This window comes from Hylobates moloch, unplaced genomic scaffold, assembly GCF_009828535.3.
Source record: "Hylobates moloch isolate HMO894 unplaced genomic scaffold, HMol_V3 SCAFFOLD_3, whole genome shotgun sequence".
Taxonomy (NCBI): domain Eukaryota; kingdom Metazoa; phylum Chordata; class Mammalia; order Primates; family Hylobatidae; genus Hylobates; species Hylobates moloch.
Window position 1 is genome coordinate 96,833,321 of NW_026652278.1, and position 27,488 is coordinate 96,860,808.

A 27,488-nucleotide genomic window follows, 5' to 3' on the forward strand; every position below is an offset into this window, starting at 1 on the left:
GTCTCTACTAAAAAATACAAAAAATTAGCCGGGCATGGTGGCGGGCACCTGTAGTCCCAGCTACTCGGAGAGGCTGAGGCAGGAGAATGGCGTGAACCCAGGAGGTGGAGCTTGCAGTGAGCCGAGATCGTGCCACTGCACTCCAGCCTGGGCGACAGAGCAAGACTCCGTCTCAAAAAAAAAAAAAAAAAAAAAATCTCCAGTGGTTTCCCATCACCTGTGGCTGTCAGCAAACTATGACCCTATGGGCCAAATCTGGCCTGTGAACTAAGAATGGTTTTTACATGTCTAAAGGGTTGTAAAAAATTAAATTTAATTACAAAAAATTAGCCAAGCATGGTGGCAGCCGCCTGTAGTCCCAGCTACTCGGGAGGCTGAGGCAGGAGAATGGCGTGAACCTGGGAGGCGGAGCTTGCAGTGAGCTGAGATGGCACCACTGCACTCTAGCCTGGGTGACAGAGTGAGACTCTATCTCAAAAATAAAATTTTTAATTTAATTTAAAAAGAAATATGTGACCAGGCACAGTGGCTCACAACTATCATCTCAGCACTTTGGGAGGCTGAGGCAGGAGGATCACTTAAGACCAGGAGTTCAAGGCCAGACTGGGCAACATAGCAAGACCTCATCTCTATAAAAGAATAAATAAAATTAGCCTGGCAAGGGGGTATGCACCTGTGGTCCCAGCTATTTGGGAGGCTGAGGCAGGAGGATCACTAGAGCCCGGGAGTTCAAGTCTGCAGTGAGCTGTGATCCCACCACTGCACTGCAGCCTGGGCCACAGGAGAGACCCTGTCTCTAAATAAATAAGTAAATAACCGTATGTGACAGAGAGGTAGGTCACCCGCAAACCTTAAAATGTTTACTATTTGGCCCTTTTTAGAAAATTTGTCACCCCTATGATTTGGGTAGGGAACAAAAACAAAATCTAAACGTAAGAAGATATATGAGACATTTTTTGATCTTGACTGCCTGCCTCTCAGCTTTCTGTCCTCATCCTTCCTGCTGGAATTTTACCCTCAACAGCTATGGAACCACACATGGCTCCCAAAATATGCCAGGCATTCTCATTTCTCCTGCTGTCCTCTTCCTTTATCCTTGAATGCCATGCTCCTCGCAAACGTGAACTCATTAGTCAAGCTCCAGCTCACAGACTGCGTACTACGTGAGTCTTGTCATTTATTTACTTAAGAGCCTGGCCTCTCAAGCCAGGACACTGGGTCCACCCCTCTCAGTGGCAAGTGTCACTTGGTCTGCAAATGCCAGCTCAACTGGAAACTTCCTGGGAGCAGGCTGCAGCATCTTATCCTCCCTGTAGCCCAGCATGTGGCCTGAAACATTGTCAACGTGCAACAATAAATAAAGCAATCATTACCAAATTACAAAGAAATAATTATTTAATAATAAGTAAACACATATTGCATTTGTTGCCAAAGGTGACTTCTGTATTAATCATCTGTATCGGTCTCTAAGTCTCTGTATCATCTGTACGTCTGTAACAATCATCCATATCAATCTGTAACAATCATCTATATCCGTCTCTTTAGGTCTCAGTTTGCTCATCTTTAGGACAAATTTTAACCCAATGATTTTTAAGCCCTGAAGGTATATTATTCTATGAGAAGGAGAGTTTAAGATGGAATGCTAGCAGAAAATTTCTTGCCTATGTCTCCTCAAAGAATTTCAAGAAGCAGTACTGTCTCAGAGCTCAGGAGACAGTTGTCTTTGATTTCTGGTGAGTCTTTGCCAAGAGCTTTTTTTGAGAGCCTAAGCTAAGGTGCAGGGATAAGTTAGCAGAATCTCCTACAGAGGCCTGGCTGTGAAGGGCAAGTCAATGTTCAACTGGCCTGGTGCTGAAAAGCTAATCTGGGGATGAGCATTGAACCTGGTTTCTCTCCTGTCATTTGCATTCTCTCTTTTTCACACCATAGGCAAGAGTCTGCCAATCAAAACTCTTGTGAAGGTTTGGTAAGAAGGAAGGTGGTAGCATGGCTTAGCTTTTTGATGGTAGATATTTATTCTATTTTAAAAGGACAAAGGCCAGGAGTGGCAGGTCACATCTGTAAACCGAGTGCTCTGGAAAGCTGAGAAGGGAGGATGGCTTGAGGCCAGGAGTTTGAGACCAGCTGGGACAACATAGCAAGACCCTGTTTCCAGGAAAAAAAAAATTAAAAAATTTGCCAGGTGTGGTGGAATGCACCTGTAGTTCCAGCTACTCAGGAGGCTGAGGCAGAAGGATCACTTGAGCCTGGAAGTTGGAAGCTGCAATGAGCTATGATCATGCCACTGTTCCAGCCTGTGTGACAGAACCAGACCCTGTCTCAAAAACATAAAAAATAAATGACATAAAAGTAAAAACCAACATATAAATTCTTTTCCCATTCATAAACCCAGTCCACCTCAGAATCACTGTTTTTGGTGTTTTGTTTTGTTTTGTTTGAGATGGGGTCTCATTCTATCACCCAGGCTGGAGAGCAGTGGCACAATCTTAGCTCACTGCAACCTCTGCCTCCTGGGCTCAAGTGGTTCTCATTCCTCAACCTCCCAAGTAGCTGGGATTACAGGTGCACACAATCACTCCTGGCTAACTTTTTTTTTTTTTTTTTTGGTAGAGACAGGGTTTTGCCACGTTTCTCAGGCTGGTCTCGAACTCCTGGGCTCAGGAGATCCACCTACCTCGTCTCCCAAAGTGCTGAGATTACAGGCGTGAGCCACCACGCTTGACCAAAATCACTGTTACTGAGTTCCTGTGTCTCTTTCCAGAGATATTTTATGCATATAAGAACACATATTAGATATCTATCCTCCCCCCTGCCTTTTTTACACGAATGGTAGCATTCTATTCATGCTGTAATGTATTATGCTAGTGTAAAAGTAATTGCGATTTTTGCCATGGAAAGGAATGGCAAAACCGCAATTACTTTTGCACCAACCTCATACCTCGCTATGTTTGCCTAAAACTATATTCTAGACTGATACACTGAAGGGTGGCTCCCTAAAGGTGTTCACATCCTAATTCCTGGATCCCATGAGTCTTACGTGGGAAGAGGGACTTTGCAGTTGTGATTGAGTGAAGTATCAAGAGAAGGAGAGGTTATCCCGGATTATCTAGTGGCCCAATGTAATCACAAGGGTCCTTACAAAAGGGACGTGGAGAATGAGATATGATGATGGAAGCAGATGTCAGAGAACAAATCTTTGCTGCTGGCTTTGAAGACAGAGGAAGAAACTATGAGGAGGCAACCTTTAGAAGCAAGAAAAGACAAAGAAATGGATGCTTCCCTGTGATGGTTAATACTGAATGTCAACTTGATAGGATTAAAGGATGCAAAGTATTGTTCCTGGTTGTGTCTGTGAGAGTGTTGTCAAAGGAGATTAACATTTGAGTCAATGGACTGGGAGAGGCAGACCCACCCTCAATCTGGGTGGGCACCATGTAATCAGCTACCAGCTCAGCCAGAATAAAAGCAGGCAGAAGAACGTGGAAAGACTAGACTGATTTATTAGTCTTCTGGCCTACATCTTTCTCCCATGCTGGAGGCTTTTTAGAAAGCATTTCTGGGTTTGATACTTATAGAGGTGACTTTGAAGTCTAAAAAAAAAGTCAACTAATTCACTTCTTGCATGATGATTAGAAAACTAAAGTTTGGGGAGGTCAAGTGATTCGTTGAAGGCAATATACTTATTTAATAATAGAAATGATATTGTATACAGATATAGAGTTGCCTCGTAACCACCACAGGTTTGACCTGCAAGAGTCCTCTTATATGAGGATTTTCTTCCGCCTCTACCACCCCTGAGACAACAAAACCAACCCCTCCTCTTCCTCCCCAGCCTACTCATCATGAAGATGATGACGATAAAGACCTTTATGATCATCCACCTCCATTTAATGAATACTAAACATACATTCTCTTCCTCATGATTTTCTCAATACTATTTTCTTATCTCTAGCTTACTTTATTACACAAATACAATACAGAATACATATAACATACAAAATATGTGTTAATTGACCATCTGTGTTACTGGTTAAGGCTTCCAGCCAACAGGAGGCTATTAGTCATTAAGTTTTGAGGGAGTCAAAAGTTACATGTGCCAGGTGCAGTGGCTCATGCCTGTAATCCCAGCACTTTGGGAGGCCAAGGCTGGTGGATCACCTGAGGTCAGGAGTTTGAGACCATCCTGGCCAACATGGCGAAACCCCGTATCTACTAAAAATACAAAACTTAGCCGGGCGTGGTGGAAGGCGCCTGTAATCCCAGCTACATGGGAGGCTGAGGCAGGAGAATCGCTTGAACCTGGGAGGCGGAGGTTGCAGTGAGCCAAGGTGGCACCACTGCATTCCAGCCTAGGCAACAAGAGTGAGACTCCATCTCAAAAAAAAAAAAAAAAAATTACATGTAGGCCGGGTGCAGTGGCTCACATCTGTAATCCCAGCACTTTGGGAGGCCAAGGTGGGAAAATTGCTTTAGGTCAGGAGTTCGACACCAGCCTGGCCAACATGGCGAAACCCCGTCTCTACTAAAAGTACAAAAGATTGGCGGGCATGGTAGCTCAAGCCTGTAATCCAAGCTACTCGGGAGGCTGAGGCACAAGAATCGTGAATTCCTTGAACCCGGGAGGCAGAAGTTGCAGTGAGCCAAGATCACACCACTGCACTCTAGCCTGGATGCCAGGGCGAGACTTGGTCTCAAAAAAAAAAAAGTTATATGCAGATTTTCATGTGCACAGGAGTTCAGCACCCCTAGTTCCTGCATTGTTTAAGGATCAACTGTGTGTGTGTGTATATATGTGTATATATATACACACATACATATATATACATATACGTATATATGCATATATACACTATGTATATGTGTATATATACATACATATGTTTGTCTTCTTTTTACTTCAATCGTGTGTGTGTGTGTGTGTGTGTGTGTGTGTGTGTGTGTGTGTATGCTCAAATGATTCCTAAGCCATACCAGGCTGCCTTTCAGGAGGAGCTATGGATGAGTTTTCTCTAATATGCCTATTGGTAAAACTTTACTAAGGTATTAGGTCTCTCTCTCTGAGGATCTTAAATGAAACATGAACAATTTAAATGAGTGATGCTTTTTTATAAACTCATGAAATATCGACATCCCTGGTTATCCATTCTGTTGATGGAGATGTCAGTGAGAATAACTAAGAGCAAATGTTTCAAAGGACAGGCAATCACTTTGGTTGGACATGAGGAAAGATGGCCAATCTCAGGCTCAGGGAGGGATCATGCAGACCTACCTAGAAACAGGTAGGGCTCACCTGCAGTCATTGCTTGTGAAAATTACATACAATTAAGAAGTTGACACTGAAGTGCTTTTGTGGTTTTTATTCTAATCACCCCAGTCCTCCATCTACAAAAATGTCTAAAATCAAAGTTAATTTGCACAGCACAGAGAAGACAAAATGAACCCAAACTTTACAGCATTATTTTATGAAGACCACTCTAAGAAACAAGGTCTCCAGTAATCCTGTCTGGCTGTTAAGGCAATTAACTAGGAGTGGGGTGCTGGAGAGGGAGGCTGAAAACCAGATTATCTCCCAGGGAGAACGAGAAGTCACAGACATTTTTCATAAATTTTCTCTTCTGGCAATTTAAAAACCAGAAAGAGATAAATGAGTGACAGATCCAACCATGCCTGTCTTTGCCATGACGAATCCATGGCTACCATCCCTCTAATCAGCAGGAAGTAGTCTCCTTTTTCTTTTAATGAGGTCACAGTCATTAGTCACTCCAGTATTATCATCTGATGTCATTATGATTGTGTTTCAGGCAGAGATTGGGTGTGGCAGGGTCTCACTTTGCATCAAATATACAACCACCAGTGATTTTGGGGGTGAACATGCTTGAACTCAACTCCAAATTCCAGCTTTCAGATGGGCAGGAGCTCCTCCATCCCATAGTACAGGAAACAGTTTTCTTCGTTGTGCACACAGTCACAAGGAAGTGGATGGATCCATCATCATGTTCTCACTGGGCGCAGTGGGACACTCCTTAGTCCTAGCTACTTGGAAGCCTGAAGCAGGAGGATGGCTTGAGCCCAGGAGTTCGAGGCTGCAGTGAGCTGAGATCATGCCACTGTACTCCAGCCTTGGTAACAGAGTAAGACCCTGTCTCAAAAAAAAAAAAAAAAAAAAAAAAAAAAAAAAGACTGCTCTTCTCACTTGTTCCCTGCTGACCCTCAGGAAAAACTCCTGTTTAACCACAGTCTAAGTGATGAATACCTGCCCTCCCCAAGATCCAGGACCCGAAGCCAAGTTTCCCTGCACATCTCACTCCCTGGCCACAAATGTGGTCTGTCTCAGCCTTGTTGCCTTGAGAGGAAAAGATGAGGAAAATTCCTGTTCTGTCCAGCTCATCCCCTCTGATGACTTCAAGGTCAGAAGGTTTTCCATCCTGCATACAGAGTGCATTGAATCTGTTGACAGAGTTGTCAAAGTTAGCAGGTTTTTTAGCAGTCTCCCCATCAGTCACAATTATTGAACTTTACTTTAGCATTTTCAGTGCCACTTGCAAAATCAAAAACATTACAACATGCATACTTGAAAAACAGAGTTTGCTCTTCAAAGAGCTACTTGTCTGCATTGTTTTCAACAGTGACTTATTCCTCAACTTCTAGTTAAATTTAACTCATGCTGTGTTAATTTCATCTTCATACCTTTTTTTTTTTTTTTAGAGTCTTGCTTTGTCACCCAGGCTGGAGGTGCAGTAACATGATCAGGATTCACTGCAGCCTTGACCTCTCGGGCTCAAGTGATCCTCCCACCTCAGTCTCCAGAGTAGCTAAGACTACAGGTATGCACTACCACACCTGGCTAATTTTTGTATTTTTTGTACAGACAGGGTTTTACTGTGTGGCTCAAGCTGCTCTCCAACTCCTGGGTTCAATGGATCCTCCCATCTTGGCCTCCAAAAGTGCTAGGATTACTCCCAAAGTGAGCCACTGTGACTGGCCTCATCCTCATACCTTTTTAAAGCATGTTTTCTACTATGTGAGGATAGTAGGAAAGTGGGGGGCACTTTCCATCCATTCCCAAGCAATCCCACCTGATCATCAAGTGATCCTTGAATCTTCTATACTATTTGTGAATAATCTAATACAAATTTCCTATACAGCGTAGCTACACCCTGCCTGGGACTTCATGTCACTATTTCATGAAGGGCTATGTTATCTGAAATTAGAGTAGAAATTTCTTGAGAACAAAATATTCATTTTTCACCTCTTTCACATGCATGTGTCCCTGCTCATCCATAACTGCCTCCTATCAATTATCATGTTCCCTCTGTGCTGAGGGATAACAGCACAAAGTGAAAATGTGCTGAATTCAATTGATAAGCCGAGGCCTTGGAAAAGAGAGGCAAACCCAGATGTCATCTGTGAAAATTTCCACATTCCTTTTTAAACTTGAAATTACTCCAAATGAGAGCAATAAACATAAAAGTGCTCCTATAACCCTCTCTCTGCATCCATTTCAATTTGTACTTCATTCCTAGGAACATGTTTTTTTTCTTTTTTCAACAGAGTTGTCCAGGCTGGAGTGGGCTGGCGTGATCATGGCTCATTGCAGCCTCAACCCTCCCTGGGCTAAGGTGATCCTCCCACCTCAGCCTCTGGAGTAGGTGGGACTTCAGGTGCAGGCCACCACGCCCAGCTAATATTTGTACTTTTCGTAGAGATTGGCCACATTGCCCAGGCTTGTCTTGAACTCCTGGGCTCAAGTGATCCACCCGCCTGGCCTCCAAAAGTGCTGGGATTATAGGCATGAGCCACTGCACCAGGTGAGAAACATGATTTAAAGCTAGCTAGCTAGTTATTTTTCTCTGCTGGATTTTTATTTTCTCCGCAAGAATGAGATCTAGAAGAAATGATTAGAATCTTATTTTCCCAGCAGCTGACATTCTATCCCAGCCTCTCAGACCTGATGAGCCATTAGAAAAGTATGGTTTCATCATAATCACAGCAAACACTCATTGACTTCTATGTGCTAGACACTGTATTAAGTGTATTAATTGCATCTCATCTAATCTTCACAATAATTGAAAAAGACAGGAACTACAATAACTCTCATGTCATAGGTTGAACAAACCACAGGGCATAACAATTGAGTAACTTGCCCAAGCTCATACAGCCTGTAGTGGGTGAAGCCAAAATTCAAATCAGCTTTGTTTACCTCTTGCTACTCAAAGTGTGGTCCCTAGACCAGCAGCATTGGCACCACCTGGGGACTTGTTAAAAATGCAAAATACCCAGTCCCACCCCAGATTTACTGAATCAGAATCCCTGAAATTGGGGCCCAGCAATCTGTAGTTTAAAAAGGTCTTCAGAGGCTGGGCAACACTTTGGGAGGCTGTAATTACAACACTTTGGGAGGCTGAGGCAGGTGGATTGCTTGAGGCCAGGAGTTTGAGACCAGCCTGGGCAACATAGCAAGACCCCCATCTTATACGCTTTGGCTCTGTGTCGCCACTCAAATCTCATGTTGAATTGTAATCCCCAGTGTTGGAGGTGGGACCTGGTGGGAGGTGTTTGGATTATGGGGGTAGAGTTCTCATGAATGGTATAGCACCATCCCCTCTGTGCTCTTCTCATGACAGTGAGTGAGTTATCCTGGGATCTGGTTGTTTAAAAGTGTGTAGCACCTGCCTCTCTTCCTCCTGCTCCAGCCTTGTAAGATGTGCTTGCTTCCCTTCGCCTTCTGTCATGATCACAAGTTTCCTGAGGCCTCCCCAGCCGTGCTTGCTACAGAGCCTGTGCAACTGTGAACCAGTTAAACCTCTTTTCTTTATGAATTACCCAGTCTTCGGTATTTCTTTATAACAGTGAAATAACAACTAATACACCATCTCTATAAAAAATAGAAATAAAAATATTAGCCATGCCTGGTGGCTGGGAGGTCAAGAGTGCAGTGAGCCGTGATCATGCTACTGCACTCCAGCCTGGGTGACAAAGCGAGACCCTGTCTCAAAGAAAAAGTTCATGTTTTAATTATCAGGAGCTCTTCTTGTTCTCTGACTGTTCTTGGGTCACAACTTGTTCTTATTTTAGGAATGTAATGTCATCCATATCATCCTAAATTGTTCTGAGAACTCTAAAAAAAGGGGTTTTTTTAAGTTATTTTTAGTTTCCTGAGTTATATCTATTTTCTTCAGAATCTGTTGTTCTATTTGTTCATATTAATCCTTCCCTTTTCTGAAATTGGCATAATCAAATATCTAGTGTTATATCTGTATCAGTCCATCTCACACTGCTATAAAGAGCTACCTGAGACTGGGTAATTTATGAAGAAAAGAGGTTTGACTCACAGTTCTGCAGGCTGTACAGGAAGCATGACTGGGAGGCCTCAGGAAACTTACAGTCGTGGCAGACGGCGAAGGGGAAGCCAGCACCTTCTTCACACACAGCAGAAGAGAGACAGCGTGAAGGGGAAAGTGCCACACACTTTTAAAACCACCAGATCTCATGAGAACTCACTAACTATCACAAGAACAGCAAGGGGGAAATCTGCCCCCATGATCCAATCACCTCCCACCAAGTCCCTCCCCTATAATCCCCAGGGATTACAATTCAACAAGAGATTTTGGAGAGCCAAACAGAGCCAAACCATGTCAATATCTATGGCTCAAGACAAAGCTGATTAGTACAGATAGCATGGGTTTCTCTGGACTCTTTCTTAAGTGAGAGAGTTCTGTGCATACACTCGGTAAGTGAGTGGGAGTACTGTCAGGCAGCCTTCCCTATTGTATAGACCAGGCAACCTAGAGATCCCCAAGATTGTTAGGGAATAAAGAACTTTGGCGTAGTTCACACCTGAGCAAAGCTGCCTTACTTAGCCTTTGTTCCTCAGGCCCAGGGTTACCTCCAGCTTTTTTCTTTAGGCCCAGCACCTATATCCCCTTACTCTAAAGGGTTAGGGTTCTTTAGAGATTACTTGGTTTTATCCACTTGCCATAATTTGCCCATGTTTGCTTTGAAATTGCACAGTGGACTAGAGAAGGAAGAGAGGAGAACGAAAAGCTCTACTTGAAGAAGGGGGTTCCAAAGTCCTGAATTCAGAACTTTAAATAAACACTCTAATGGGTGCCCTCTGACCCATCCCTGTCCTTTGTGTTGGATGACTCTGAGCTTGGAGCTTCTCCAGCCCTCTCTTATCTCCAGAATCTCCTCCTCTGTTTTTACTTTTGTTTGCTTTTCATATTTGTCCATCTGCTTTCTTTCTACCAGCGTGTATTTCATGCTCTGTGATTCCTTTATTGATGTCCAGCACTGTGGTTTCATTGGATAGATTAATAGACAGACAGACAACAGATGGGTAATAGTTTCAGTCATTTCAGTGGGACCCTGAGAAAGCATGACGGTTGATATGTATGCTCACTCTCCCTTCTTGAACAAGAAGATACTCAGCAAAGATTGCGGCATATAGAATTTTTCATTTTAGAAGTCGTCTTTACCTTTTCCTCCTCCCACCCTATCAAATTATATGTTTAGAAAATTATCAGATAAATACATATATAATAAATACATTACCTAGTAAATACTTATTTTATTTTATTTATTAATATTTATTTATTTTGAGATAGGATCTCTGTCACCCAGGCTGGGTTTCAGTGGCATGATCCTAGCTCACTGCAGCCTCTAACTCCTAGGTTCAAATAATCGTCCCACCTCATCCTCCTGGGTAGCACTACAGGCACACACCACCATGCCTGGTATATTTGTCTGTTCTCACACTGCTAATAAAGACATACCTGAGACTGGGTAATTTATAATGAAAAAGAGGTTTAATGGGCTCACGGTTCCGTGTGACTAGGGAGGTCTCACAGTCATGGCAGAAGGCAAAGGAGGAGCAAAGTCACATCTTACATAGCGGCAGGCAAGAGAGGGAGCATGTGTAGGGGAACTCCCCTTTATAAAACCATCAGATCTCGTGAGACTTATTCACTATCACGAGAGCAATCTGGGAAGACCTGCCCCCATGATTCAATTACCTCCCACCGGGTCCCTCCCATGACACATGGGAATTATGGTAGCTACAATTTGAGATTTGGGTGGGGGCACAGTCAAACCATATCACCTGGGTAATTTTTTAAAAAATTTTTTTAGAAACAAGGGTCTCACTATGTTGACCATGCTGGTCTTGAACTTCTGGCCTCAGGTGTTCCTCCTATCTCAGCCTCCCAAAGTGCTGGGATTACAGACATAAGCCACCATGCCTGGCCTTAGTACTTCTTTAAGTATATACCTACGGACACACATGAACATAATGGGAAATGTTAGAAGCCAACTTGTAGTAGAAACAAAAGCCTAGCTTAAAAAAAATTACCATTTGAGAATTTCAGGTATCATGAAAGTACAAACATTCAAATATTTTATGGACATTTTCCTTTTATGGGGAATTTTATTGCATGAGGTCAATTAAGGTTGAATCTGAACATCTCTGAACCCTAATACATCTACCAATCAGATGAACTAATAACTTTCTGGTGATATTTGGTGACCAGCTGAGAAAGCAATGTGGTATTTTAAGAAAGGTGATAGACCAAACCAAACTAACCACATCAGGGTAATTCTATACATCTCATTTTTCAAAATGTCTATGACTGTAGGAATCTCTGAAAGTTTATAGAAAGGAAGTATTGATAAATCTATGTGTATTTCAAAGAAACTTCTAAATCAAACATTTTGCCTCGTCATAAATACTTTGTCCAGATGAAAAAAAAAAAAAGCAGAATGAGAACACATAGTTAAAATTGGAAAAGACAAAGGTGGGTAACACATGTAAACAAACAATCTAGGGTAATGACTAAAAGAAACATCATGTTTGGATTTTCAACTCTCACTATTATTCTAAACATTTAAGGCCGGGCGTGGTGGCTCATGCCTGTAATCCTAGCACTTTGGGAGGCCGAGGCGGGTGGATCACCTGAGGTCAGGAGTTCAAGACCAGCCTGGCCAACATGGTGAAACCCCATCTCTACTAAAAATACAAAAATTATCTGGGCATGGTAGTGGGCGCCTGTAATCCCAACTACTCGGGAGGCTGAGGCAGGAGAATCGCTTGAATGCAGGAGGCGGAGGTTGCAGTGAACCAAGATCGCACCATTGCACTCCAGCCTGGGCAACAAGAGTGAAACTCCATCTCAAAAAAAAAAATTTTTTTTTAAAACCAGATAGGCTAACACTAATTAGTTGAATTTCTATAAAGTCATTCATTACTCAAAATATCCAATTCATTTCATTGTAACAGATGTGTATTAGAATGCATGAGTATACATTATTATAAATGGCAATTGTAGAAAGATCATGGTATAGGAATCTTTTTAAAAGCTGGCATTTGGGCTGGGCGTAGTAGCTCACACCTGTCATCCCAGCGCTTTGGAAGGCAGAGGCAGGAGGATTGCTTGAGGCCAGAAGTTCAACACCAGCCTGGGCAACATAGCGAGACCTCCATCTCTACAAAATTTTAAAAATTAGCCAGGTGTCATGGCATCTGCCTGTAGTTCCAGCTACTCAAGAGGCTGAGGCAAGAGGATCACTTGAGCCCAGGAGTTCAATGCTACAGTGAACTATGGTCTTACCACTGCACTCCAGCCTGAGAGAGGGAGACTGTCTGTAAGAAAATAAAAATAAGGCCTGGCGCGGTGGCTTACACCTGTAATCCCAGCACTTTGGGAGGCCGAGGTGGGCGGATCATGAGGTCAGGAGTTCGAGACCGTCCTGGCTAACACACAGTGAAACCCCATCTCTACTAAAAATATGAAAAAATTAGCCAGGCGTGGTGGCGGGAGCCTGTAGTCCCAGCTTCTCAGGAGGCTGAGGCAGGAGAATCACTCGAACCCGGGAGGCAGAGCTTGCAGTGAGCCGAGATGGTCCACCGCACTCCAGCCTGGGCAACAGAGCGAGACTCCATCTCAAAAAATAGAATAGAATAGAATAGAATAGAATAGAATAGAATAGAATAGAATAGAATAGAATAGAATTGGTGCTCTTCACTTTGCAAATAAGTAGACAGAAAAAAATTTCTCAGCTCCCAAAGTTAGCTTGTACTCCAAATCCTTTTGACTTTGAAGCTGCTTGTCTCTCTTTTTCAAGCATGTGTGTGTACATGTGTGCATGTGTGTATGTATATATAGATGCACATGCGTGTACACACATAGCCCTTGCTTTTCATCTCAACGGTTGGATGGATGAGGCCTATGGCCAGATTCAGCCATGCCCTACAGTTATCAAGCATGACAGAGCTGGAAGAAAAACATCTGGTCCAAGGTTGCCGTTTGCCTTTGTAGCAGAGAATTTTCTTTGATCTCCAGCTGGAGTTCTCTATTGAGTCTAGCAGGTTAATTAGTTAATAGGCCATTCCCACTGGTAGCCCTACCAGCTGACTACCTAGGATAGAAATAAGTTCTATTTATCAATCCTTCCCTTCCCCTTCTACTTTAGGGAGATCCTTTTTTCCTCTTGAAATAACCTAATTATTAAACCACTTCAGTCACTTCTGTGGTTAATGATTTCCCTTCTTCTTCGGTTCCGCTCTCCTGCTGAAACCTCTTGGTGGGTTTTAAACACACCACTCCATGGCGACAGTTTCATTTTCTACTACAATTAAGGTTGGGAACAGCTTGCAGTACCAATATAAAAACCAACAGCTTGTCCAGGTTTTACTAGTTCCCTTGGGGAACTGAAACAATAATTTTTGTATCTATGTCTCCAAAAATTCAGAAGAGTGATATAACAATTACATTTTCACCTGGATTTCATTCTAGGAAGCTCGGTTCATTTTCCTTATATTATAAAGATCAGTTCCAGGAATTTAAACAAACATAAGAATTTTTTTATCCCGTTTACAATGATGTTGCTATCAGTGCTATTTAGAAAAGAATAATTATATGTCAGGGAATCGAACTGTCTTATTTTGGGACTGGCATGTAGAATTCCAATTAGTTTTAATAATTTTAGTGGGGTCAAGACATTTTGTCTGAACTCGGTGTTTCACCTGAACACAAAACCATTATTTTTTATTATATTTACCTATCAAAAAAGTGCTCTGAATTAGTTCTTTTTGGGAAAAAAAAAAAAAAAGGATTAGCTAAATAACTGGATGTTTTAGACACTCCAGTTAGACCAGCTATGCACAGAGGACAGTCAAGGACAACTTAATTCTCCAGTGAGGTGGAGTTTGATGCCCTGTTCAATGCGTTTTACAGCAAGAGACGCTAATCCGGTTTCTATGCTGGGACCGAGTCAAACTGCAGTACCAACACTAGCTCTGCCCAAAGTACTCCCCTGGAAGTGAAACACGGCGGCTGTCTTCCAGCACGCAGGGCATCCCAGGCTGTTAAAAGTACTTCATCCACATAAAATTGCGAAGGGAATTTTAGAAGTCAGAATGTAATTATCCCCTTTGGAGTTTGGCAATGGAACAGGAGGATTAAACAGAGCTGTCCTTTGTCCCCAAAATAAAAGATGCCAGCGGCTCCACAATAGACACAACCAAGGCATGAGGAAGGAGCCTGGAGTCTTGTTTGTTTTGGTGTCCGCTTTCTCACCTCTGTAGATCACGAATTCCATGTTCTCAAAAATCAGAGCAGGCCTCAAGGTGACCCCTTTTATGGCATCTTACTCCCACTTTCAGTGCTGTTTAGAAGAAGCTAGATATAAACATTCAATAAAGTCCCTGTGAGCTACTGCCCTTGTGGCTCAGTAAAAATGAAGAGCTACTTAAAATACAAGTCTCCAAGCTTTGCCTCGTAGAGAGCTAGAACAACCCCAGGACACCCTGGGCTTTGATGCAAAACCTTCCAAAGACCACATTAGATGGTAACTACCAGTATAAGTATTCTCAAAAACTCCAGTGTCTTATATCTCATTTCCATAAACTTTATAATAAAACACTTGTAATTAGGCTGGTAGGAAATGAACCACTGAGTATAAGTCTTGAGAGGTTCACCACTAGGTACCTTCAGAGAATTACTGAATGTAAGTTAGCTGCTTGATTTATGCCACATATATCCACAAGAACAGCAAAGCTAGGACAAAGCGGAAGTTGCTGTACAGCCTTATGATCTACACTTTCTCTCATTCCTTTGTTCAAAGCATCCTTGGCATGACTCTCCACTTTCTACTTCCTATTGACCCTTCTGAGAAGGTCACTATCCTAAATGACTTATCCCGGGATCTGACACTCACTCCTTCTAACATCTTTTGACAGGATCCAAGTAGAACTCCAGCAATACATTCCCAAGGCCCATGGCCCTGACTCAAGGCAGGCTGATGAAAGCTAAGATGCAGCATTCTAGAAACCCTGAGCTCAACTCTAGCCAATGCCGACATCCTGACTTTCAAACCCATCCGTTTCCAAATGGAAAAAACTTTTCAAGCTTTCCAATCATGATAAGTTCTGAGCCACCTAATACTGATGTTTTGTAGTTGATTGGGTGAAATAGAAGTCAAAGCTAGACTCAAGCTCTCTAAGGTGACATACTTTAGTGTTTGCTCTAGATGACAAATATCCTCTTGAGGGTAGAACCAGTGAACCTCTCTTTCCCAAGAGCCACAATTCATCAAGCAGCCCAGGTCAAATTTTACGATGTGCAAACTAGCTACAGAATAGACATTACCTAGAAGTCAGCACACTTCCTACTCATGCAATTTTGTTACCTTCAGTAAAAAATGTCTTGGGTCACTTTCATACAAGAAGAATAGAAATCAGTTCTTTGATGACTGTAAGTTAGCCCTAAGGTCTTGCTTTCTGGTCTTTTTCTCATCTCTTGGGTATATTTCTGTCCCATTTTGATTCTTTTTTTCCTAGCAAAAACTTTGAATTTTTGGCCAGGCATGGTGGCTCACACCTCTAATCCCAGCACTTTGGGAGGCCAAGGAGGGCAGATCATGAGGTCAGCAGATTGAGACCATCCTGGCTAACATGGTGAAATCCTGTCTCTACTAAAAATACAAAAAATTAGCCAGGTATGGTGCCACACGCCTATAGTTCCAGCTACTCGGGAGGCTGAGGCAGGAGAATCGCTTGAACCTGGGAGCCAGAGGTTGCAGTGAGCTGAGATTATGCCACTACACTCTAGCCTGGGTGACAGAGCAAGACTCTGTCTCAAAAAAAAAAACAACTTTGAATTTTTTTAATCCAGAAAATGAAGTGCCAATAATAGCAGCAAATAGGATGTTTTCTTTGTGACAGTCCCAAATCTGTTTTGACTCCTGCAATATACTGAATGTGTCCCCCAAAAACTCATATGTTAGAACCTAACCCCCAATGTGATGCTATTTGGACGTGGGGTCTTTGGAGGTCATTGGGTCATGAGGGTGGAGCCATCATAAATGGATTTGCATCCTTATAAAAGGGACCCCAGAGAAGCTCTTCACCCCTTCCACTTGTGAGGACACAGCAAGGAGATGAACATCCATGAAACAGGAAATAGCCCATCACTAGACACCACATATGTGAGTGCTGTGATCTGCGATTCCGAGCCACCAGATCCATAAGAAATAAATTTCTGTTGTGTGTAAGCCATGAGTCCATGGTCATTTGTTATAGCAGCCGGAATGGACTAAGACAAGTCCAATATCCAAGATATCTCACTCCCTCTCAATTAATTACCTGTTATTAGGAGGATTTTACTGCTTCCCATACACAGGGACAAAAGCAAGATTCCAAAAGTTTTAAACAACTTACTAGAGTCACAAAGTGAATGTGAAACAGCTATAGCCATGTGTTCTTTGTTCTGTAAAGTCATGATCACATGGAGCTCTTTAGGGAGACTGAAGGCAGGGCAGAAAGGATGATGAGAGCATCCCCCTCTGATGCAACAAGAGAAGCCCACAGCTCTAGCCCTCCCACTTTATGCCCTGAAGTCCCATCTCCACTCTCATTCCATTACCTCTGGGAGTCCGCCTCTAGTCAAGTCTGGGCTTCTGAACAACCATTTTCATTTCCTGTGTCTTGGGAACATTCTCCGTGTTGCTTATTTCTTGCAGACTTCACTGGATACTCTCAGCGTGTTGAGTTTCATCACATATGTACCCGGCTGAGCGACCCATTTAGCAAAACTCCCTTGGTTTATGGATCTGGAAAGCCCTCTGTGAAACCAGCCTACCATGAGTGGGACTCCTACTTTCTGCCCTGGCCAAAACCAAGCTCCCTTCCTCTTGGCAGCCATAGAAACATGGGTGTTTTTTTCACCCAAAGTTTACAATGGGTTAACTTTCTTTTTCAGACTTGCTCCAAATACTTGTCTGGTCTCTGGGTAGGACTTGTGATTTGATGACATGTAATCTAAGTAAACACATTCAACTCTAATTTATGGGTGAAGAGGGAGACTCAGAATTTAAAACAAGGCATTAAAAAAAGTAGAGGCTTCCCAATATGCATTCCCCAGGGTTTTGCTCTGACTGCCTCTGTTTTCCACATTTCTACAGGCCAACTCCTGCTGGACCTGAATAGACCTCCCATGGAACACAAGCATCAGGACGTTAATCTAAGATTAAAACACGCCTCCACACTGGCCAACTCATAGGCTACTCCCGACAGCACTGTTATTTATTGATTGATTGATAGGGTGCTGCTCCACCACCCAGGCTGGAAGGCAGTGGCACCATCACAGCTCACTGCAGCCTCAACCTCCCAGGCTCAAAGGACCCTCCAGCCTCAGCCTCCCAAGTAGCTGGAACCACAGGCACGCACCACCACGTCCAGCTAATTTTTGGATTTTTTGTAGAGATTAGGTTTCATCATGTTGCCCAGGCTCCAAAAGTAAATACTTTTAGGAGTAGGTGGTATCACTTGGCAAACAAGTTTCAAAGGATTAAATATTTTGCCTTCGAGGCCCTATACCCTGATGCTCTCAGATTCAAGAGAAACTTATAAATTATTTTCTTTTTTTTTTCTTTTTTTGAGACAGAGTCTTGCTTTATCACTCAGGCTGGAGTGCAGTGGTGCGATCTCATCTCACTGCAAATTCTGCCTCCTGGGTTCAAATGATTCTCGTGCCTCAGCCTCCTGAGTAGCTGGGACTACAGGGATGCACCACCACACCAGCTAATTTTTGTATTTTTAGTAGAGACAGGGTTTCTCCATGTTGGCCAGGCTGGTCTCAAGCTCCTGACCTCAAGTGATCCACCGCCTTGGCCTCCCAAAGTGCTGGGATTACAGGCGTGAGCCACCGCACGTAGCCATATAAATTAATTTATAATACTTTATTTTATACACATCAAGTATTTAGCCTGAGCCCATAACCTATGGAAAAGCATGGGGCTTCCAAGAAAATATGAACTTCTAGTCTCAACCATGATGCTAACTATAGGGGTTTCCTTGGAAACGTGACGTATCAATCTGGACTTCACTTTACTTATCTGCAAAGGTAGCCCTTCAACAGGATCATGTCCCAGGTGCCTAAACCCTTAGGAAAATTGAATGGCTGTGTGTCAGCTGTGACATTTGCCAACTCGTGCCCCATGCAAAGTTATGTCTCAGGCTCCACTGGAAAGGCACAGGCAGAACATAAACAAGAATGCCAGTGAGTCTTCACATAGCCACTTCATTTCTCCTCTCCATCATGAGATTGTGACAACCCTTTTGTAACAACAGCACCAACCCCAGAAACAGCAGGAAATCGAGAATGCTGGTCCTTAAATAAAAACATCCACATATAAAAGCCTGCCTTGGAAAAATTAAGGTAAACATCTTTTGGACTTGTTGCTATTGACAGTATGTTTTCAATTTGCAACGCAAATTCATCGGAAGCTTTTCTGCCAGGGAACCGGATGGCCCTGGGAATTGGTAATTGGTAATAAGTCGTGCAGCCTTTCAGGTCTCGGTTACCATTCTGAATGGAGCCCAGCTAATAGTGAATTACCTGATACTGTTGGAAACCTTTGCAACATGAGCCAGACCCCCGGATTTCTTCCCTAGCTTAAAACATGAGTTAAAACAGTGTCTGATTGGCATTTATAAAGAGAATTAGTAGAGAACACTGCATGGGGACAAAGGTGGACAAAGAGAGAGTAAGCTGGGGGTTCTGTCTCTGCGTCTGTGGTTTTTCCCCAGGATAATCCAAGGGAAATTTCCAAGGAATGTCAGGCCTAGAGAAGTGGAATTAATGTACACCTCACATTCTTGAAGGGTCAGAAATTCCAGTCTTGGAATTTTTATTTCTTCCTAATCACTCTCCCAGTCCAGAGGATCAAACTACTTTTGCAGCAACTTTCAAGGTGAACTAGATTTTACTACATATGATTTGTTCAGTGAGCCCACATTTAAAAAAAAAAAAAGGACAGTTATCATAAGGGCTTTAAAAGCAAACCAAAACAATGAATCTTCTTGGCTAAGAGTCACCAAACGAACTTCTACATTATGATTTGGTCTGCTGCATTTTATTTTTGGTATTTGCAGTCTTCCTAGGGGAACCATCTAACAGAAAAACAGAACTTTTACATCACTAGCTTTCCCTGCCCAATTCAGTTCCATATTTATATCACTACTTTTCCTTTACACTCTTTGGTTTATAGTAGCAATAATTTTCCCTCATATACAGTCCAACGAACAACCAATTAACAAATGCCCAGAGTGGTAAAACATTTTTGGCTGTCTTGCCCAGTTGGTCATTAATTTGGTGAAGGAAGGGCTAACAAACTCATAAAGGGGAACTTGAATTTTAGAAGTCAGTTCAATTTTACATTATTAAAAAGGAAAATGTAGTAAAAATAATAAGAGCTTTGCCAAAACTCTACAGCAAAGTCAATTAGTCTCACAAAGAGCCTAGGAGTCTGCGATATGGACTTGCATTTGGAATCACTTAGCCTATTAGAACAATTCCAAACATCTTCTCTCTGAAACCATATTTCAGTGCTCATGGCTGCAGCTTACTGAGTAAAATTCTTTCACCATCCTCAGTACAACACAATTTAAAGTATTCTTTGTGTCTGCATATTTCAAATATACAAATATGACTTCACGCATGCATATCTTCATACATATGTCCATCGCGATCACAAAAATTTCATACATTAAGTATGGTCTTCTCCAACATATACTAAAATGCATACTGTATTTTGTGTTGGTATGGTATATACTTTTAAGATGCCTTTAAAAGAAAAACCAATTTCGAAAAGAAAAATTGCAACACTGGCATTACAAGTCTGTGGCAAAAATAAATTGTATTTTACTCTGAAGAAAAATCACTTCTATCATTTTTCTACTTATTTCAGGTATAAGGGAATGCTGTTCCTTTAATCAAAAAATTTGGCAATTGATTAAAGACGTGTCATTTGTCCATCATCATCACTATAGGCATTTTGTTCATATAAATATTTTGTTTTGCTCTGATTGAGCAATGGGAAAAGGTTAAAATGCTAAGTGAGATTATTTTCATAGGCAATTGTTGCAAAATAGCGTTTTGCAATCAACTATATGAATTAACTGACAGGTTTTTTAAAAAGAAAAAATACATCCTATTTTGTTAAAATCTAACAAATATCCTCCAAACTCCTTAAGTGAAAATTATGTTGTATCTTTTCAGACTAGTGGCTCCCAACTCTCAGCCTCTGTAAAAATCCCAAGTGATTGCTATAGGTTTTCCAACGAAGATTCAGTTCTAATTAACTACAATTTTGTCCATATTTTGTTTTTCTACTGCATTGAAAGAATAGCAGGGGGTTAGCGCTGCAGAAAAGAAGATTATTAAAACTTTAATAACCTGAGCCTTTGAACCTTTTCAAATTCTTTACAATTTTCTCACATTTCCAGCCCAGATGTCTGCACGTAGTTATAGGGACAACATGAACTTTTTGTTTACAATTTTATTCAGCTTATTTATTACCTCCTTTAAAAAACAAACAAACAAAAAAAACAGGAAGAAGAACACACAGAAATGTTTTAGCTCTTCTAAGCAAAATAATTTAGCTATTAAAAAAATAAACTTGAAGAATGATTTTTATCCATTTTTAAGTTAAAAATTTCCAGCAACACAACTGTTTCCTCCCCACTGCTAGAGGTAAATTGTCAGGCAGCCTAGCAACGTGGCCAGCTGAATCACAGCATTCTTTTCAATCATCTACAAAGCTCCAAACGACTGAAAAAGAGAGTTCACTTTGGAAACTTGAACTCTTGAGATTGTTACAAAAGAAAGAGACCAAAAAGAAGGCATCCCTTAACATAATTAGCTGCTTGCTGTTTCACCAAAGACAGGGATATTTGCATACAACAATAGCCAGTAGAATTGCCTTTCATAGAATTCAATGTGGCAGTTGTATTATCCCAACTCCAGATGGTTGTAGCCCCTCAAGAGCAATTATTACCTTTCTTTCAATAACAGAACCCCAGTTATTCAGGCATTTCACAAACATCTTTGTTCTGTGATCGAGTGCTGGCAAATGAAATACCAGCAGATATGTTGAAAGGTACCTTCAGGAAGTCCCCAAAAAAGTGAGCCAGGGCACCTTCTTCTTCCTTTCCTCTTTCAGTGGGATGCAATTTTAGTGTGATGTCTGGAACCCGAGCAGCCATCTTGGACCTTAAGTCCAAGGAACAAAAAGCTAAGGAAGACAGAGCACTGAGCTAGCAGGAGTCTGGGTCCCTGCCCAGCAATGGCAGACTTACTTCCAGAATTATTTTCTATATGAAAGAGAGAAACATCTTTATTGTTTGAGCCACTGTTATTTTAGGATGTTGGTTTGCTTAATGTGACAAAATCTAGTCCTAACAAATGCCCTCATTTTGAGGGCTCTCCTTATAGCTACAGCTAGCTGAGAAAGAGAAAACCAGTGCTGGCAACCAGGAGCTGTCCTGGTACAATCGGCAATGCACAATGGCATTGTTAAAAGCTGTTCTGGTCTTCACAATTAGATCCTGATGTTGTCCAGTTGAACATAAACAACTGCACAAAATATCAGCATCAGACAAGGCCACTTTGTGACCATGAGAGTTCCTGACAAAAATAAGATCACTCTGTGCTCGCTTCAGCAATACATATACTAAAATTGGAATGATACAGAGAAGGTTAGCATGGCCTCTGTGCAAGGATGACACAAATTCATGAAACGTTCCATTTTAAAAAAAATAATATTATTCCATATCTTGTGTGAACACAGACAAAATATGAACATTGTCCAAGCCACAAAATACCAACTCCCCAACCATCCTAGCTAATACGAGTGACTGCTGATTTAGCAATTAAAGTTCTAACCTGGCTTCCTTCCTCTCGCTTTCTAGATAAGATGCCCAACTATAGAATTAATTCCACTTCCTGACAGCATCCAATTCAGACCAAAGTCCCGCTTCCTTGAATCCTTTCCCAAATCACCACACACAGCTTAAATCCTGTAAGTCCTTTTTGACACTCTTCTACAGAGACACTCCACTGTTTCCAATTGTGTGTTCTCTCTCATCGCAGTGAATAACACCAATTTGTTCAATTCCAGTTGTGTTCCTGGAGGTCTACATGGCATTCATGTTGCTATGCTGTGTCTCTCTACAATGAAAACTAAAAATAAATCTACTCAATGTATCAATCTGTAATTCAAATGATCCCACCCAAATGGAAAGCCCCTATTCTTCCACAGACTTCAATCATCAAGAAACCAAAACATTAATTTGTAGTAATCAGATTCATTGAAATTATCCCCTTGTGCTATTTCCATGGCCTGGAAAAGACCCAGTCAGAACCTTCACCTGGTGGCGAGTTTGCAGTAACTACAGCAAGTTCAACTCAATGTTTCTTCAAATAAGAAAAACCTGTGGTAAAATAGACAGCTCAAAGCTATACTCTATTTTTCTCCCTTTTTTTTTTTTTTTTTTTTTTGAGATGGAGTCTGGCTCTGGCCCCGAGGTTGGAGTGCAGTGGCACGATCTCAGCTCACTGCAACCTCTGCCTCCTGGGTTCAAGTGATTCCCTTGCCTCAGCCCCCTGGGTAGCTGGGATTACAGGCGCCCACCACCATATCCGGCTACTTTTTGTATTTTTGGTAGAGAAGGGGTTTCACCGTATTGCCCAGGCTGGACATGAACTCCTGATCTCAACTGGCCCACCCGCCTTGGCCTCCCAAAGTACTGAGATTACAGGCATCACCCACCGTGCCTGGCCAATTTTTCTCCCTTTCTTTTTTTCCTGCTTTTTGTTCCTATCCCTCCACTCCCTATCCTGCCTTCTCCCTTGTTAAACTTCCAACTTTTCAGTAGTTCCTGAGCTTCGTTCCCTAAGAGCTACTTTAAGTGGGACACTCTTGGACTAAGTTCATAAATTGGATTCTTAAATCACATCTGTCATTCATAGGCAGCTCTTGCAGCTATACTGCCTGCCATTTTTCCTTCTACTCTTTACCTGCTTAAAAAGGACGACAGCTTGCCTCATTTTCTCAAGAAAAACTCATAGGCCCTCTCAAATGCTCTAATAGGGAAAAGCAAGAGACAACTCAATTTCTATTCTAATTTCTACTTTTATCCTTTTTCTCCTCTCCTGATCCACAGCCTGCATTCAGAAGTAAATTTCTAGAGACAATGTCCTTGCTTTTATTGTCTAAATCAAAGGCATAACTCTCAAGATGGAAAAACAGAAGGGAAATTATAAGGCAGATACTTCAGGACAAGTAATGCCTTCAGATGTTTTTCCTCCTCATTCAAAATAAGCATTGATGCCAAAATTATAACTATACTTGGCTGGGTGTGGTGGCTCACGCCTGTAATCCCAGCACTTTGGGAGGCCAAGGCAGGCAGATCACGAGGTCAAGAGATCGAGACCATTCTGGCCAACATGGTGAAACCCCATCTCTACTAAAAATACGAAAATTAGCTGGGGGTGGTGGTGCATGCCTGTAGTCCCAGCTACTTGGGAAGCTGAGGCAGAAGAATTGCTTGAACCCAGGAGGAGGAGGTTGCAGTGAGCCAAGATCGCACCACTGCACTCCAGCCTGGCAACAGAGCAAGACTCTGTCTCAAAAAAAAAAAAAAAAAAAAAAAAAAAAAATATATATATATATATATATATATATACGATTCTTGAGAATAAGAACTTTAATATCTTTGGAATCTCTGGCTTCTATCTAAACACCTAGGGCAAAAGCAAATGATAAATAAACATTGTTTGAACGATTTAATTAATCACCTATAAAAAAAAATGTAGCATACATTAACCAAATAGGAGAAAAGTTCATAAGATGGACAAGGAAGAAGGTGACATGAACCAAAAACAAAGGGTTATTGTGAGCATTGTGTTTTCTTTAGGGCTTGCAAAAAATCACCTTGAAACTTGAGGCATAAAGAAACAAACAGTAAATTAGGAGTCAGGTCACCCAGGTTTTCAGAAGATCTGAAGCTTGTTTTTTCTATACTGTTTCTGTTTTAGTTTTTTTTTTTTCTTTTTTAAATAAACTTAAAGGTAGGCTCAGTGGCTCTCGCCTGAAATTCCAATGCTTTGAGAGGCCAAGGCAGGAAGATCACTTGAGTTTGAGACCAGCCTGGGCAATGTAGCAAGACCCCGCCTCCACACACACACAAAAATTTTAATTAGCAGGGCTTGGTGGCTAATATTACTTCGAAAGAACTTTTACATTGGTTACAGAATGTAATTGATCAGTCTCTCCTAGGTATTGATCACCACACAGTGTGACATCATTTGGGTCAGTATTATACCACACTCAGTTCTCAATAGGCTCAGGTGAGCTTAAGAGTTTGATTTTTTTCTAGTGTACCATTTTATTCCTCCTCATTTTCTTTTTCTTTTTTTTTTTTTTTTTTTCTAGACGTCTCAATCTGTCGCCCAGGCTGGAGTGCAGAGGCATGATCTCGGCTCACTGCAACCTCCATCTCCCAGATTCAAACAATTCTCCTTCCTCAGCCTTCCAAGTAGCTGGTACTACAGGCACATGCAACCACGCCCAGCTAATTTTTATATTTTTAGTAGAGACGGGGTTTCGCCACGTTGGCCAGGCAGGTCTTGAACTCCTGACCTCAAGTGATCTGCCCACCTCAGCCTCCCAAAGTGCTAGGATTACAGGCATGAGCCACTGCACCCAGCCCTCATTTTCTTTTCTATATTTTTTAGTTACATTCTCAGTGGCTACTGCTCTTGATATCCTACATTTATGATAATCTACTTTGAATGGTTACCAACTTAGCTTCAATAACAAAGAAAAACTTGCTTCTGTACAGATCTGCCCTCCTTTTCATTGTGAGTTCCTTGACATAGATTTATTTTATGCATTTACCTCTAAATCATATTGAAAACAAAGAAGATCTGTGTGTGTGTGTGTGTGTGTGTGTGTACACATATATATTTATATATATTGAGCTGCCTTCTTCATTAAGCATTCCTCTGGTTTCTATACATTTCTCATTAGATTCCACAGTTCCAAAAAAGTAGCTTCTGTCAGTTGTTCCCAGCTTAATGGTTGTTTCATTAGAGAGATTGATTATTTGAGTATCTTGCTCTGCCATGTTCCATGAAGTAATTTGTATATATGCTTTGTTGTCTTGCTTTTTTTTAATGTTTTAATTATTTATTTATTTATTTATTTTGAGACAGAGTTTTGCTCTTGTCGTCCGGGCTGGAGTGCAATGGCACGATCTCAGCTCACTGCAACCTCCACCTCCCAGGTTCAAGTGATTCTCCTGCCTCAGCCTCCGAGTAGCTGGGATTACAGGAGCCCGCTACCACGCCCAACTAATTTTTGTATTTTTAGTAGAGATGGGGTTTCGCCATGTTGGCCAGACTGGCCTCAAACTCCTGACCTCAGGTGATCCAACTGTCTCGGCCTCCCAAAGTGTTGGGATTACAGGCATGAGCCACAGTGCCCGGCTGCTGTTGCCTTGCTTTAAAAAAAAACTAAGCATTGTAAAATTTACTCGTTATTGTATATAGCCAGAATTGAATTTATGGGTTGGGTTTGTTTTGTTTTGTTTTGAGACAGGGTCTCACTTTATCACTCAGGCTGGAACACAGTGGTGCGATCTCAACTCACTGCAGCCTCAACCTCTCAAGCACAAGTGGTCCTCCCACCTCAGCCCCCCAAGTAGCTGAGATTCCAGGCACACACCACCATTCCCAGGTAATTTTTTGTATTTGCCTAGAGACAGGGTTTTGCCATGTTGTCCAGGATGGATTCAAACTCCTGAGCTCAAGTGATGCTCCCACCTCAGCCTCCCAAAGTGCTGGGATTACAGGCGTGACCCACAGCAACCAGCCGATAATGCCAATTTATACTACAACAAATGATGAATGAGAATTTGAGTTCCTTCATATCCTTGTCAGAATTTGGCATTGCCAGGCTTTTTAATGTTAGCCATTCTAGTGGATGTGGCTATTAGCAATTCTTGGATAAGTAATAGAAGAGCACCTTTATGTAAGTATGTTAACCACTTGGATATCCTCTTCTATAAAGTGCCTGTTCAAGTCTCTTACCATTTTTCTTCTACTGGATTGTTTGTTTTTTTTCTTAGTGATAAATACGAGCCCTTTATATTTTCCAGAATGAGTCATTTGCTTTTTGTGCCCTTTCTAATATACTTTGATAAATAGGAGTTCTTGATTTTCATGTTCAATGTATCAGTATTTTCCATTATACCCAGTACTGCTTGAGGGCTGGAGTATTGCAGAAATAAGATTGGCCATGAATTAATAATTATAGAAATTAGGTGATAAATACATCAGGGCACATTACATGATTAAAGGCTTTGGTACATATTTGAGATTTTCTATAATAAAAAGTTTTATTATTATTATTTTTAATCCAAGGGATAATTTAAGACAGGACCAATGGGATAAGCAGGAACACAATAACAGAAGCAGAAACAGAAAGGGGAAGGAGAAGGTGATAAGAAATGAAACATATGAATTTGGAGATTTAGAAATGGAATCTATGACTTGAACACACATCAGGAGTTTTTCACTTGGCAATCTTACTATACGATCCAAAGGAACTATAGCAAGAGTTAAATACATAGAAAAAAGATAAGGTCAAAACTGATACACTGGGAAAGCAAAGAGGTCTGAGCATGCATACAACTCAAAACTTCCAAGAGAGAGTAGGGTTAGAAGTGGCTTGTGGCCGGGCACGGTGGCTCATGCCTGTAATCCCAGCACTTTTGGAGGCTGAGATGGGTGGATCTCTGAGGTCAGGGGTTCGAGACTAGCCTGCCAAACATGGCGAAACCCTGTCTCTCCTAAAAATACAAAAAATGAGCCTGGCATGGTGGCGCATGACTGTAATCCCAGCTACTCAGGAGGCTGAGGCAGAAGAATCGCTTGAACCTGGGAGTTGGAGGTTGCGGTGAGCCAAGATCATGCCACTGCACTCCAGCCTGGGCAACACAGCAAGACTCTGTCTCAAAAAAAAAAGTGGCTAGTGACCTACTTACTAGTCATGTGGGACAAAGACAATTAAATGATACATTTTGAGTTAACCTGAATTACTGCCAATTCTCTTTTATATGCAAAAGCTAGGAAATGAGATGTCCTAGT

The 27,488-nt window shown here is 41.7% G+C and overlaps 1 long non-coding RNA gene and 1 other non-coding gene across 3 annotated transcripts in view; one reads left to right on the top strand and one right to left on the bottom strand.

Moving 5' to 3' along the window:
* Positions 1 to 27,488, bottom strand: part of LOC116479656 (uncharacterized) — a 67,895-nt gene that overhangs the window by 26,233 nt on the left and 14,174 nt on the right. The gene's annotated exons all lie outside the window — the stretch shown is intronic.
* LOC116466124 (U6 spliceosomal RNA) lies at positions 21,985 to 22,089 on the top strand. The gene has a single exon (XR_004247379.1). It is a non-coding gene; the product is annotated as a U6 spliceosomal RNA (small nuclear RNA).